Raw genomic sequence first — 14569 nt, forward strand, 5'->3', positions numbered from 1 at the left:
GGTCATCCTGGAATATTTGGTACTAGAGACTTGGTGGCCAGGTCTTTTTGGTGGCCTTCCTTGTCAAGGGATGTGCGTTCTTTTGTGCAGTCTTGTGAAGTTTGCGCTCGGGCTAAGCCTTGCTGTTCTTGCGCCAGTGGATTGTTGTCACCTTTGCCTATCCCGAAGAGGCCTTGGACGCACATTTCCATGGACTTTATTTCGGATCTCCCTGTCTCTCAAAAAATGTCCGTCATCTGGGTTGTGTGTGACCGCTTTTCTAAGATGGTTCATCTGGTACCCTTGCCTAAGTTACCTTCCTCCTCTGAGTTGGTCCCTCTGTTTTTTCAGAACATGGTTCGTTTGCATGGGATTCCGGAGAACATCGTTTCTGACAGGGGATCCCAGTTTGTGTCTAGATTTTGGCGGACGTTCTGTGCTAAGATGGGCATTGATTTGTCCTTTTCGTCTGCATTCCATCCTCAGACGAATGGCCAGACGGAACGAACTAATCAGACCTTGGAAACTTATTTAAGGTGTTTTGTTTCTGCTGATCAAGATGACTGGGTTACCTTTTTGCCGCTTGCCGAATTTGCCCTTAATAATCGGGCTAGTTCTGCTACCTTGGTTTCTCCTTTCTTTTGTAATTCGGGGTTTCATCCTCGTTTTTCCTCTGGTCAGGTGGAGCCTTCTGATTGTCCTGGAGTGGACATGGTGGTGGATAGGTTGCATCAGATTTGGAGTCATGTGGTGGACAATTTGAAGTTGTCCCAGGAGAGGGCTCAGCAGTTTGCTAATCGCCGTCGCCGCGTGGGTCCTCGACTTCGTGTTGGGGACTTGGTGTGGTTGTCTTCTCGTTTTGTTCCTATGAAGGTCTCTTCTCCTAAGTTCAAGCCTCGGTTCATCGGTCCCTATAGGATCTTGGAAATTCTTAACCCTGTGTCGTTTCGTTTGTATCTCCCAGCATCGTTTGCTATTCATAATGTGTTCCATCGGTCGTTGTTGCGGAAGTATGAGGTACCTGTTGTTCCTTCGCTTGAACCGCCTGCTCCGATGCTGGTGGAGGGAGAATTGGAGTATGTTGTGGAGAAGATCTTGGATTCTCGTGTTTCCAGACGGAAACTCCAATATTTGGTCAAGTGGAAGGGTTATGGTCAGGAGGATAATTCTTGGGTGCTTGCCTCTGAAGTTCATGCTGCTGATTTGGTCCGTGCATTTCATAGGGCTCATCCTGGTCGCCCTGGTGGTTCTCGTGAGGGCTCGGTGACCCCTCCTCAAGGGGGGGGTACTGTTGTGGATTCTGTTTTTGGGCTCCCTCTGGTGGTTACAGATGGTACTGGGTGACTTGTGTTTTCTGCGGTCTCTGGTGTCCACCTGTTCTATCAGGATATGGGAGTTTCCTATTTAACCTGGCTTTCTTGTCATTTCCTCGCCGGCTATCAATGTAATCAGTGTGTCTTTTTACCTCTGCTTCCCGCTTCTGTAATCTTCAGGACAAGCTAAGTTTTTGATTTTCCTGTTCCACGTTTTGCTTAATTTTTGTCTTAGTCCAGCTTGCAGATATGTGATTCCTTTTTGCTGGTTGCTCTAGTGGGCTGATATTACTCCTCATGTTCCATGAGTTAACACATGAGTTCAAGTAATTTCAGGATGGTTTTTTGTAGGGTTTTTCGCTGACCGCGCAGTTCACTTTTGTATCCTCTGCTATCTAGCTTTAGCGGGCCTCATTTTGCTGAATCTGTTTTCATAACTACGTATGTGCTTTCCTCTCATTTCACTGTCATTACATGTGGGGGGCTGCTATTTCTGTGGGGTGTTCTCTGGAGGCAAGAGAGGTCTGTGTTTCTTCTAATAGGGGAAGTTAGTCCTTCGGCTGGAGTGAGACATCTAGGATCATCGTAGGCACGTTCCCCGGCTACAGCTAGTTGTGTGTTTAGGTTCAGGATCGCGGTCAGCTCAGTTTCCATCACCCTAGAGCTTGTTTTGTTTTTTGTGCTTGTCCTTTTGTGATCCCCTGCCATTGGGATCATGACAGTCTGACGTCAGATAGCAGGAAGGTTAAAGAAAATCTATAGCTGACACAGAAAAGTAACTAGCCAGCTAGATGCCTTGCAAATTATTAGGGAAAGGAGGCACCCAAGAAAACATATGCAGACTAAACCATATTGAGCAGTGGGGCTATCAATCAAACTGTTGAGAACGCAGCACACCTCAGGATAACATTGGATAACATTGGATTAGTGGACTGTTACAGCTTTCCTTGACCACAGTCAATGTAGAAACTGTGACATTACCCCCCTCATCTAGGGGGCCACCGGTCCGCCAGGCTTTCCAGGAAACCTAGCATGAAAAGCCCTGACAGTTAATCGGCACTCACAGATTGGGCTGGAACCTAGGATTTCTCCTCCGGTCTGTATTCCTTCCAATGTATGAGGTGCTGGAGGGAATTACGAACCTTCTGGGCATCCACAACTGTCTGCACCTCATACTCTAGACTGTCATCGACAGCAACCGGAGGATGCAGAGATGAGGATGACACCACCAAGGGGACAAATTATTTTGATATGGATCTATGGAAGACATTAGGTATGCAGAGAGATGGAGGAAGCTTCAACTTAATTGCCACCAGATTGACTACTTCTAGAACCTCATAGAGGCCGATGAATTTCAGACGCAACTTCGCCGATAGTGTCTTAAGTTTAATGTTTCTGAATGATAGCCAAACCCTATGGTCCACTTTAAAAACAGGAACTGACGAAAGTCTTCGATCAGATGTCCAAACCCTGAAGTCTACCCCTTTATGTGTGAGATCAGTAAGATGTTTAACAGTCTGTGAGCACCCCTTAATGAATTTCCTATGACAGTTTGCGAATCCTAGAAAAAGTTGCAACGCTTTTAGGTCACTTGGCTGAACCTAATCAAGTATGGGTTGCACCTTCCTGGGATCCATTTTGAAACCATCAGCCGATAAAATATATCCCAGAAATGAAGCCTCCTGAACAGAAAAAAGACATTTTTCAATTTTTGCAATCAAAGAATTTTCCCTCAATCTTTGTAATACAACCCAGACAATGTTCCTGGTCAGAGTCCAAATCAGACGAGAAAATTAAAATATGATTAAGGTAAATAACAACAAATCTCCCAATGTACATCATTCATAAAGTTTTTAAATACTGATGGTGCATTTGTTAAACCAAAAGACACGACAACGTTTTCGAAAAGACTCTCCGATGTTTAAAAACGCCATTTTCCACTCATAACCCTTCCAGATGCGTATTAAATTGTAGCTCCTCTAAGATCACGTTTAGAAAACCATTTAGCCCCAGTAACCTGATTATAAAGGTTAGAGATGAGAGGAAGTGACTATGTATTCTTAACAGTTATCTTGTTCAGTTCTCGGAAACCAATGCAAGGACAGAGACCCCCATCTTTCTTTTTTACAAAGAAAAATCCAGCAGCCACACGGGGAGGAGGAAGGATGGATATGACCCGTTCGTAAACTTTTGTTCACATAACTTTTCATGGCGGTACATTCAGGCCCAGATAAATTATACAGGCGAGTGGGTAATTTAGCACCAAGGACAAGATCAATAGCACAGTCATAAGGATGATGGGTAGGTAATATATCCACCTCTTTTTCTGAGATATCTCCGAAGTCCTTTAGGTACCACTGTGGACCCTCTAGATTGCAGAACATACTTGTACAGAGCTTAGACATTTCTTATGACATTTGGAGCCCCACTTAACAATTGCCTTCTGACTCCAAACAATAACATGACACAGTTTTGACACAGTTCTGAAGCAGCAATGTTTTGTCAATCGCAAGAATTTGAATGGGTTTTGTCAAACTGTCCCTAATACTAATTTCTGAACATGTTCAGGACCAATAAAGTTAGCTGCAGACCAACAGTCAATGAAAGCCAATTCTGGCAAGACCTGGTTCTTGAAAAACAAAACAATTTTGAACAGTACTTTATCTGAGGAGAACAAGGGTACCTGGAAGTCTAGGTGACCTCCTCGACTGTCAGTCAGACTTAGACGTTCTACCCACGACTTACTTGCTTGAAGACGAGCTGAACAGTATATTAAAAAAATGATCTACAAGTCCAAGATCCTTTCTCTGCTTTTTTCTCCATGGCACAAAAACTGTCTGCTCCAACCTCCTTTGGCCCTTACCATGAGTAAATGGACCTGCTCCAGTGAAGAATATAAGGTATCCCACTGCCCAACATGCCTCTCACGAATTCTGCGGTCCTTTTGTACTGCCTGCGTTATGGTTCTGCCAAGAAGAACAAGGGGGATCATACAGAACCAGAGCGTCATTCTGGGATTCAGACAGACCTCTATGAAATTGGCATCTAAGGGCCGCATCCTTCCACTGAACCTCAGTGGACCACTGTCGGAAATCAGTACAGTAGTCCTCAGAGGTGGGGCTCCCCTGTGCCAAGTTCATGATCCTAGCCTCAGCAACCTGGATTCTGTTGGGTTCGTCATACATAAACACTAACGCATCAAAAAAGGCATCAACTGAAGACCATTTTGTGAGGACAAGGAAAATGCCCAAGTCTGGGGGCCCCCTCGTAATAGGGACATAACTATTCCCTCTGGCTGGAACTCATTGCCTGAAGACCGGGGTCATAGGGTAAAGAATAGCCTGCAATTTTCCCTGAACACTCTAAACTGGTTTCCCTTCCCCCAAAAAAAGTCTCAGGAAAGGCCACTACTGGTTCGGGGATGTACAAACTGAACATCATAGGGAACAGACATCACAGTCTCCGCTAGCAGTCAAGGACTAGAGGAGGTTTTCATAATTATCTTTCCCTGCAACTGGAACTGTGATGATCCCAGACTCTGGCATTCCTTAACCAGATCCTGCATCATCTATCTCAAATTCGCCACCTGGTCACAGAGCATCTGAACAGGCTCCATACTGGCAAAAAAAAAGTATACAGTCAATTGTAATGTGAAGCCGAGTTACTACTCATGGGCAAGCTGTGGGTCAGAGTAGTCAGGAGGTCCAAGATCAGATACCAGGAAGGCTCATAGTACTGAGGGGTGATACAAAAGCGTGGTCAGGTAACAGTCCGGGGTCAAATACCTGGCAGGCTCGTAGTACAGTGGGGTGATACAAAAGCGTGGTCTGGCAACAGTACAGGATCAAATGCAATGAGGGTACGTCAAAAGCAGAAGATGAAATCCAAAAGAGTAGTCACAACAAAATCCAGGGTCATCTGCTAGATCAGACTCAGACAAAGAGAAAGCAAACAGACATACCTAAAGGAAATCTACAACTGACACAGACTAGTGGCAGCTAGCTAGCTAAATACCTTGCAAATGATTAGGGATGGGAGGCACCTGATGAAACACCCGCTGACTAAACAAGATTGAACAGCAGAGCCATCAATCAAACTGTTTGGATAACTAGACTGTTACTCACAGCGGTCCTTGGCCACAGTCAATGTAGAAACCATGACAAATGTGTTTCTAAGGCTGTCTTTGTACTTATTGGCAAACTGTGCATTAGCGTTAGTTTTTTTTTAAAATAATCTATTACTCCCACTGAGGTTCTGAGTCTCATAGAAATGAATAGGATCAGTCACCCACCCACTTAGTCTTCACGGTTCCATACTTGTTTCCTGTTTATTTGGCAAATGGCAATCTACTGGAGCACAAACATTTTTATCCAAAAGCTAAAACAGAGACATTAACAATCTGTACTACTACTTTAAACCATGTGTTATGGAATTCATGTTGTACAGTGGGGGAAATAAGTATTTGATCCCTTGCTGATTTTGTAAGTTTGCCCACTGACAAAGACCTGAACAGTCTATAATTTTAAGGGTAGGTTAATTTTAACATTGAGAGACAGAATATAAAAAATAAAATCCAGAAAATCACATTGTATAAATTACATTCAGACCCTTTGCTCAGACACTCATATCTAAGTCACATGCTGTGCAAGGAACAGGCTGCCACAAGAGGCGGTGAGTTCTCCTTCAATGGAAGTCTTCAAACAGAGGCTGGACAGATATCTGTCTGGGATGATTTAGTGTATCCTGCTTTGAGCAGGGGGTCGGACCAGATGACCCAGGAAGTCCCTTCCAACTCTACCATTCTATGATTTCCTTGTGATCCTCCTTGAGATGGTTCTACTCCTTCATTGGAGTCCAGCTGTGTTTAAATAAACTGATAGGACTTGATTTGGAAAGGCACACACCTGTCAGTATAAGACCTCACAGCTCACTCTGAATGTCAGACCAAATGAGAATCATGACATCAAAGGAACTGGTCAAGGAGCTCAGAGACAGAATTGTGGCAAGATAAGGATCTGGCCAAGGTTACAAAGGAATTTCTGCAGTACTCAAGGTTCCTAAGAGCACAGTGGCCTCCATAATCTTTAAATGGAAGAAGTTTGGGACCACCAGAAGTCTCCCTAGACCTGGCCATGCAGCCAAACTGAGCAATCGTGGGAGAAGAGCCTTGGAGAGAGAGGTAAAGAAGAACCCCAAAATCACTGTGGCTGAGCTCCAGAGATGCAGTAGGGAGATGGGAGAAAATTCCACAAAGTCAACTATCACTGCAGCCCTCCACCAGTAGGGCGTTTATGGCAGAGTGGCCTGACGGAAGCCTGTCCTCAGTGCAAGACATATGAAAGCCCGCATAGAGTTTGCTAAAAAAAAACACATGAAGGACTCCCAGCCTATGAGAAAGAAAACTCTCTGTTCTGATGAGATGAAGATGGACCTTTCTGGTGATAATTCTAAGCGGTATATGTGGAGAAAACCAGACACTGCTCATCACCTGCCCAATACAATCCTAACAGTGAAACATGGTGGTTGCCATTGAAGGAAACATGAATGCTGCCAAGTACAGAGATATCCTGGATAAAAACCAATTCTAGAGTGCTCTGGACCTCAGACTTCGCCGAAGGTTCACCTTCCAACAAGACAATGACCCTAAGCACACATCTAAAATAACAAAGAAGTGGCCTCAGAACAACTCTGTGACCATTCTTGACTGGCCCAGCCAGAGCCCTGACCTAAACCCAATTGATCATCTCTGGAGAACCCTGAAAATGGCTGTCCACCAACGTTCACCATCCAACCTGACGGAACTGGAGAGGATCTGCAAGGAAGAATGGCAGAGGATCCCCAAATCGAGGTGTAAAAAATTTGTTGCACACCCTAATAGTGGATGTAGGAGAACCTCAGCAGATGACGACGCTGTTACTGAAAATGATCTCTATATAAAGACCAACATGGATATTACCACCATATGGTCAGTGGTAGATACCAGTCCTACGGAACATATAAGAGATTACTGCACAGTTATAGATGGTGACTTACAGAGAATGTTCTTTCTGATGGAATCGTTCACTTTTCCCGTCTTTTCCATCTGGCCCAGACCGACATGACAACTTCTTCTAGCCAGGACTCGGCTGCAGAGATTACAACAAAAACACAATTCACGTCTCATATTTTCAGCATCGTCCCCATCTATCCCCAACCAGCACAACTTCCTCATCCTGCTGATGCCCCAATGCTGAGCCACAGCTGTCGTATGTGTCCCTGCGTGCCCTCTAAATACTAAAGAAACCCTCTAGAATATAGTAATGCCGGGTGCAAGTGCCCTAGAAAACATTGCCCACATTTTGTCACCTAGAAAGTAATATTGCCCTGTGTGCCCCTTTGACAGTCACAGTAAGCTGAGTTCCCCTATAACAATAAGTGTCCACTTTACATTTAATAATGTCCCCCTGTATAGCTCCCCTAAACACAATATGATGCTCTCTTATACACAGAATAATGCCCCCCTCACTGTATATACTGACTTCTTAGGATCCACCAAATTGTTTGATGGATCCAACACTGTATGATGGCCCCCTCACTCTAATCTCCACACTTTATGATGGTTCCCTGGATAGCTTCCATATAGCATAATGCACCAGATAGTCCTCAATATGGTATAATGCACTCCCCATGGGCCTCCATATAGTATAATGCACTCCCCATGGGCCTCGATATTGTATATTGCACTTTCCATAGGTCTCTATATTGTATAATGCACTCCCCAGAGGAAGACTCTATAGTATAATGCACCCCAATAGGCAGACTGTATATAGGTGGACTCTAAAATAATGCAGCCATTCATAGGCAGACTGTAATATAATGCAGCCCCCACAGGCAGACTGTAACATAATGCAGCACCCCATAGGCAGACAATAAAATAATGCAGCCCCCCACAGGCAGACTGTAATGTAATGCAGCCCCCCATAGGCAGATTGCAATATAATGCACCCCCTTAGGCCTCTATAGTATAATGCACCTCTCTTCCTCCTGGTTCCTCCGCTGCTCTGACCTCCCGCTCATCTCTAGACAGCGGGTGCTGAGTAGTGAAGTCATGGGGCCCACCTTCAGTGTCTGCGCCAGGGACATCAGACATTGAGAGGGGGAAGATGGGAGAGGGAGCATAACGCTCCTTCTTTCATCAATGTGTTCAGCTGTATCGGCATCCAGCCGAAACAGTTGAACCTGCAATGACGGGAGGGGGTGGACCACTGCTTACACGCGGTTATGGTAGCCTAGCTCTGGGTGGGCCCCCTCAGAGCGCGGGGCGCGGCGCGGGAGCCCCCTCTGCTACCCCCCTGTAGCTAAGCTACTGACTGTCACAGATTGAAAGAGGAATTTCACAGGTTGACAGCCATCATCTGCCGGCAAAGATGCAGGCTCTGCTTGTGAACCTGCATAAAAGACAGGGAGCCAACATATGACGTACTCTGTACGTCATATGTCGTTAAGGGATTAAAATAACAAAAGCAGCAGTTCTAACCTACTTAGGCCTCTGCTACTCCAGCTCCACCTCTCTGCTGCTATCTGACTATCTTAAATTAAGGGATTGTGTTTATTACATTACATAATTCAGTTGTTTGTTGTTTTATTGTATTTATTCTTTTTTTACGGATTTATAGGTTTTATTGGTTCTGAGTGCACAAGCAAAGTGGACCTTCCAGTGGGATAACAGAAGCGGGACTTAGGAAAACCTCCATTCCAGGCTAAAGTTGAATTTTTAGCTTTTGTCAGTGTGATATGTCAACACTGTTTCAGAATTAGCTTGTAAGTTAAATCATTGTCTCTAAGGATATCTGACAAACGGGAATTTTAATTATGCAAATTAATTAATTATCACATTAATAAGATACAATCTTTTCAGATGCTCTGCCCTTTTCTATGGATTCCTATCATGCATTATCGCCCAAGGTTTCTGCATGCAAATTAGCTTCACAGATGATGAACCAGCCACACATTGTCAGTAATCCTGCTTTCGGTAATGCTGATTCTCTCAAGGAAAAACAGGGCCTGTCATCATATCTCCAGTTCTTCATTCAGGCCAAACTTAGACATGTCAGATTTTCAAATATTTTTACTGTAAAAATGGTAAAAACAATGGAAACTGAAGTTCAAGGTTTCAAAGTGTAAAATAGGCACATGGAAAGAAAGATCACAATGGCAATTCAGTGTTCAGTGTAGAAATATTTATAGATACTGATTTCTGACAACTTCAAAATTTCTTATAACTTTAACAGTGTGACCAAGCAGCAGGGGAAGCACATAAACAAAGAACATTATGGCCATGCAGCTTAGAGCTCTACTAAGTCTGGTTTCACATTTGCATCTGTGTGCGCTGCGTTTGATCCACATAGATCCGCATGCATCATGCGTACATATATGTAACATGGTGGTCGTTTCGCGGTGTGCGGCAGGGGGAGGCAAACGCAACATGTTGCATTTTTTGAGGCGTCAAAGTGCAGCGCCCCAGGGTCCTGGTCATTGCAGTAATATCATTCTCCTCTAGGGGGGAGTGGTGTTACGTTTGAAGGCAATGAAGGAGAACTCTTTGTCAGGTAACACAATGCATGCAACATGTTAACACTCCAGACCAGAAGGGGGAGCTCTAAGCCTGTTTAAGGTGAACTCCCCTATATGAACATCCTGATCTAGAAGGGAAAGGGTTCAGTTCCTGTCAGGAAGACAGAGAGAGAGGAGCCCTGTGGCATGAAGTGCTGCAGCTCCTAGGGAACAGACGGATAGAAAACAGAACAGCAAGCGTGAAGAAAAGCAAAGGAGAGGATATCAGGGGGAGATCAGCCAGGAGCAGGCTGCTTCCTTCTGAGGCACAGAAATCTGGTAGCCAGAATACCGAGGGAGTAAGGATCTATATGCTTTACTTCAGAGACTGGCAGGACAGCTAATTGCAAGTTACCTGTCCGCATCTACACCCAGGAGGCACGGTGGCACCTCTCAGAGGCCGGGGCTTGCTAGAGTCCCCACAAACAGCCTCAAGCCACCAGTCATACGGGTTTGGTCCTATCCATCCAGGGGACAGAGAGAGACATAACATCTGTAACATCTTCAACAGGTGTGAGGACCTTATGAGAAGCTTAGCAGTAAGGGACTACAACACAGCAGCATATGGAAAGGCTACTGATTTCCACTTGGATAAGGGGACTCTAGAGTTGCCTCCAAACCAGCCGGACTCTGCCTGCCCTGTGATCTGGTGCTCTGGACTGTGGATGTTGAAGCCTTCAGTAAAAAGGTAAGGAGACTGCAACCTTGTGTCCTTGTTCTTCACTGTGCCATTCACCATCCACCATCTTACACACTGGGAAGCCCTGGGGACACACTTCACCTGTGGGAAGGTATACCATCTAGCTGGCATAACATCACCCAAGCGGATCCCTAAGCAGCGTCGGTCACCCTGACCGAATACCACAGGTGGCGTCACGAACATTATCCCTTTAAAGACCTTTCCCCATTTCATTAACGGACCTCCCGAGGGCCACGGACCAGGTCAGCCACAGTGACATCCCCCTTTGAGAACCAAAGGACCCAGTACCGAGTTCCCCACTGCCCACGGGGGCGCTCCATCTTTTTGGCGTCACGAACAGGATCTACTTAAGCCTGAAAATCGGGTCATGTGCGCCTAAGGACTGTGCCAGAATTGTGCCTAACTGTGATTTGTGCTAAAAGACTGTGCATTGCGAATTGCTGCCAAAATCCACCATTGCCGCGCCGCGTGGAGTGCGAGGGGGAGGAGACGTACTGTCGTGGGTGGAGCTAATCAAAAAGAGTGCGAAGCAGGAAGAACAGGTGCCACGCTGCCACCTGGAACGCCTGAAGTGAAGACGCCATACAGCGGAGCCGTAAAAGGAGACGCCGACTCCTATCAGGTTAGCGAGGGGGAAGAACAATGTCTAACCCGGGAGGGGAGTTGGCGGAGGTCGCAGCCACAGACCTAATGGCACCCCCAGGCCTCGCCGTGGACGTGCCCGCAGGCCCCGCGATAGACACAGCCGCAGAGCCCATCGCTCCCATCAGCCAGCCGGGCACCGCCCCAGTTACAGTGGCCATCATGCCCCTCTCCATGCCGTACATCCCTGGAGCAGCCGGGCTCCCACAATATTATGGAGAATCGCATATGTTAGCTGACTTTAAAGAAAGACTCTGCAGCCTGCTTGAAGTTTATCCCCTGACAGAGTATCAGAAAGTTCACATTGTAACTGGCCAACTGTTTGGAGCGGCCCAGAGGGAGGTGAAATCTTAACCAGCTGCGGATAAAGAGACTGTGCACCGGATCTTTGCTAAGCTTAAAACCAGCTTTGACACCCGCACCGCTACAGAAATCAAATTGAAGTTTTATGGGTGTAAGCAGAGGCCGCAGGATAGCCTACGGGACTATGCCTTTAATTTCCAGGAGGCACTGCGGGCAATCAGGCAGGTTGACTCTAACAGCGTGCAAAATGAAGACAAACTCTTAAAAGAGCGGTTCATTGAGGGGCTCCTGTGCAATAAACAAAGGGCCCAACTGCATTTCCTGGTCATGCAGAATCCGGACCTAGTCTTTGCGCAATTCAAAGACAAAGCCATCCAGGTGTTACAGGAACGGCAGCCCAGCCGTGCAGTACCCCCTAGGCGTCAAGCCCTCACATATCACCAGAAGGTGGCGCCAGATCCTCAAGTCCCTGCTGAGGCCGATGCCCAGACCCTCGAAGAGGATTCTCCCGCAGGACTACGCCTCCAGATGCAGGAGCTGACCAAGAACTTTGCTGCGTTAACACGGACCGTGCAGTCCCTACAGGCGGCCCCCAAGGAGAAGATCAAGCTGGCTTCCAGACCGGAGGATGTTCCCTGGCGACGACAGAAGAGGATCCCGCTGACCAGAAGAAGAGATGACAATCGCTATCATCAGGACGGACGACCCCTCTGCCGCCGCTGCAATCAGGCAGGCCACATTGCAAGGTACTGTCATTTAAACAAGCGACCCCTGGGGCAGAGGGCCAATCCCCTGGAGTAGGACGACCAGGCCCACTATCAAGTAAATTTAACAAATTTCAAACCTTCATAGGTATAAAACTCTTTGAGAAAATTGGCCATAAAAAGACACTTTCTGAAATCTACTGTCACTGCACCTGTGACTTAAACACCTCTGGATCCGTATATCCACACCTCATTACGTAAGAAATCTTACTTTCATCCATGGAATGAATACTCAGAACCTATGAAATATTTCCAAAAAAATGTTATTGATGATAAATTTGACATTTAATGAAAGGAAGGCCTTAATATCCCTCCAAACCAACAAAGAACTGGTCATCCGCCCTGCGGATAAGGGAGGAAGGATTGTAATTTTTAATCAGGAAGACTATCTTAAAGAAGCTTCCCGCCTTTTAAATTATACAAGGAAGTATAGAATACTGGAAACAGATCCTACTAAGGAATATATTGCAGAAATGAAGAATCTAATTACTACTGGACTTAAGAAAGGGATTTTAAGCAAAAATGAATTTGAGTTTATTGATACTCCATTCCCTAGGCTAGCGACATTTTATTATCTACCAAAGATACATAAAAGCCTGACTAATCCCCCAGGGCATCCTATAATATCTGGAATACAATGCCTCACAGCCAATATGTCACATTTTGTTGATCTCCATTTACAGAACCTCCTACCACTATTACCAGTCTATTTAAAAGACAGTACCCATGCACTTACATTACTGCAGAACATACAGTGGCAGGACCACTACATCTTGGGTACTCTAGACATTACGTCATTGTATACCATCATTGAACACAACAAAGGCTGTGACTCTGCATCATATTTTCTACAAAAATAACCCCTTTACCCAAGGAGCAAATTGAATTTCTGAAGGACTGTATGCTATTTATTTTAACACACAATTTTTTTATAATTTGAGGAGCACTAGCAATTGCCCAGCAATAGGGGACCGCAATGGGGGCCAGTTTTGCACCGAGCTACACTAATCTATGTGGGGCAATGGGATGAGGATACCATCTACCCCGGGGGAGTTATATGCACGGACCTGGTCCTATGGTGACATTTTATAGATGATGTCATATTTGGGCAGGGGGACCACAGTCCCTGGAACAAATTTTTAACTGACATTAATGAAAATGAATTCTTTTTAAAGCTTACTGCTACTAACAGTACCCAAACCATTAACTTTTTAGATTTAAATATTGTGACTGAAAATTCTTCTATACATACGTGCATTTTTAACAAGCCCACGGATGCCAACAGTGTTATTCCCATTGATAGTTGCCATCTACCCAGCTGGCTACTTAATGTACCAAAAAGTCAATTTATGAGACTATATCGTAATTGCTCTAGACCCCAGCATTTTGAGAAAGAGATGGAATCATTAACCGCCAAATTTGTGGAAAAGGGTATAATATAAAATCACTTGAGGCATCAAAAGAGTATGTGTCAAGCCTACACCGACAGGATCTCCTTAAAGAAAAATCCATAAGAAAGGAAAAGGAAAGTACTGATTTTATTCCAATCATAACTCAGTACAACTTCAACTCTACCAATCTTAGAAAAATAACGAGCAGACATTGGGGATACTTAAAGATGACAAAATTCTGGGAGGTCATATCCCTACACTTCCCCGTTGTATATATAAAAAAGCACGTAATCTGTGCAATTTTATTGCACCAAGAATAACCATTCTCATAAACATTTTTGGAAAATAATATGAAAGGTTTCTTTCCTGTTGTAAATTCTGTGGCAGAGCTCCCTCCTGTGGTCACAAGTGGTACTTCGGCTGATTCTCTCTATGAGCTTCCGTTGGTGGAGGAGAGTGGTACTGCGGTTTCTGAGTTTCCTTCCTCAGGTGATGTGGGGAAGTCGTTAGGTGCTGCTCTATTTAACTCCACCTAGTGCTTTGATCCTGGCCTCCAGTCAATGTTCTAGTATAGGACTTGCTTCCTCCTGGATCGTTCCTTTGGCCTGCTGCTCTGCATAGCCAAGTTCCGCTTTTGTTATTTTGTTTGCTGCTTTTTTCTGTCCAGCTTGCTTATTTGGTTTTTCTTGCTTGCTGGAAGCTCTGGGACGCAGAGGGTGTACCTCCGTGCCGTTAGTCGGTACGGAGGGTCTTTTTGCCCCCTTTGCGTGGTTGTTTGTAGGGTTTTGTGTTGACCGCAAAGTTACCTTTCCTATCCTCGCTCTGTTCAGAAAGTCGGGCCTCACTTTGCTAAATCTATTTCATCTCTACGTTTGTCTTTTCATC

Source organism: Ranitomeya imitator, chromosome 4, assembly GCF_032444005.1.
Source record: "Ranitomeya imitator isolate aRanImi1 chromosome 4, aRanImi1.pri, whole genome shotgun sequence".
Lineage (NCBI taxonomy): Eukaryota > Metazoa > Chordata > Amphibia > Anura > Dendrobatidae > Ranitomeya > Ranitomeya imitator.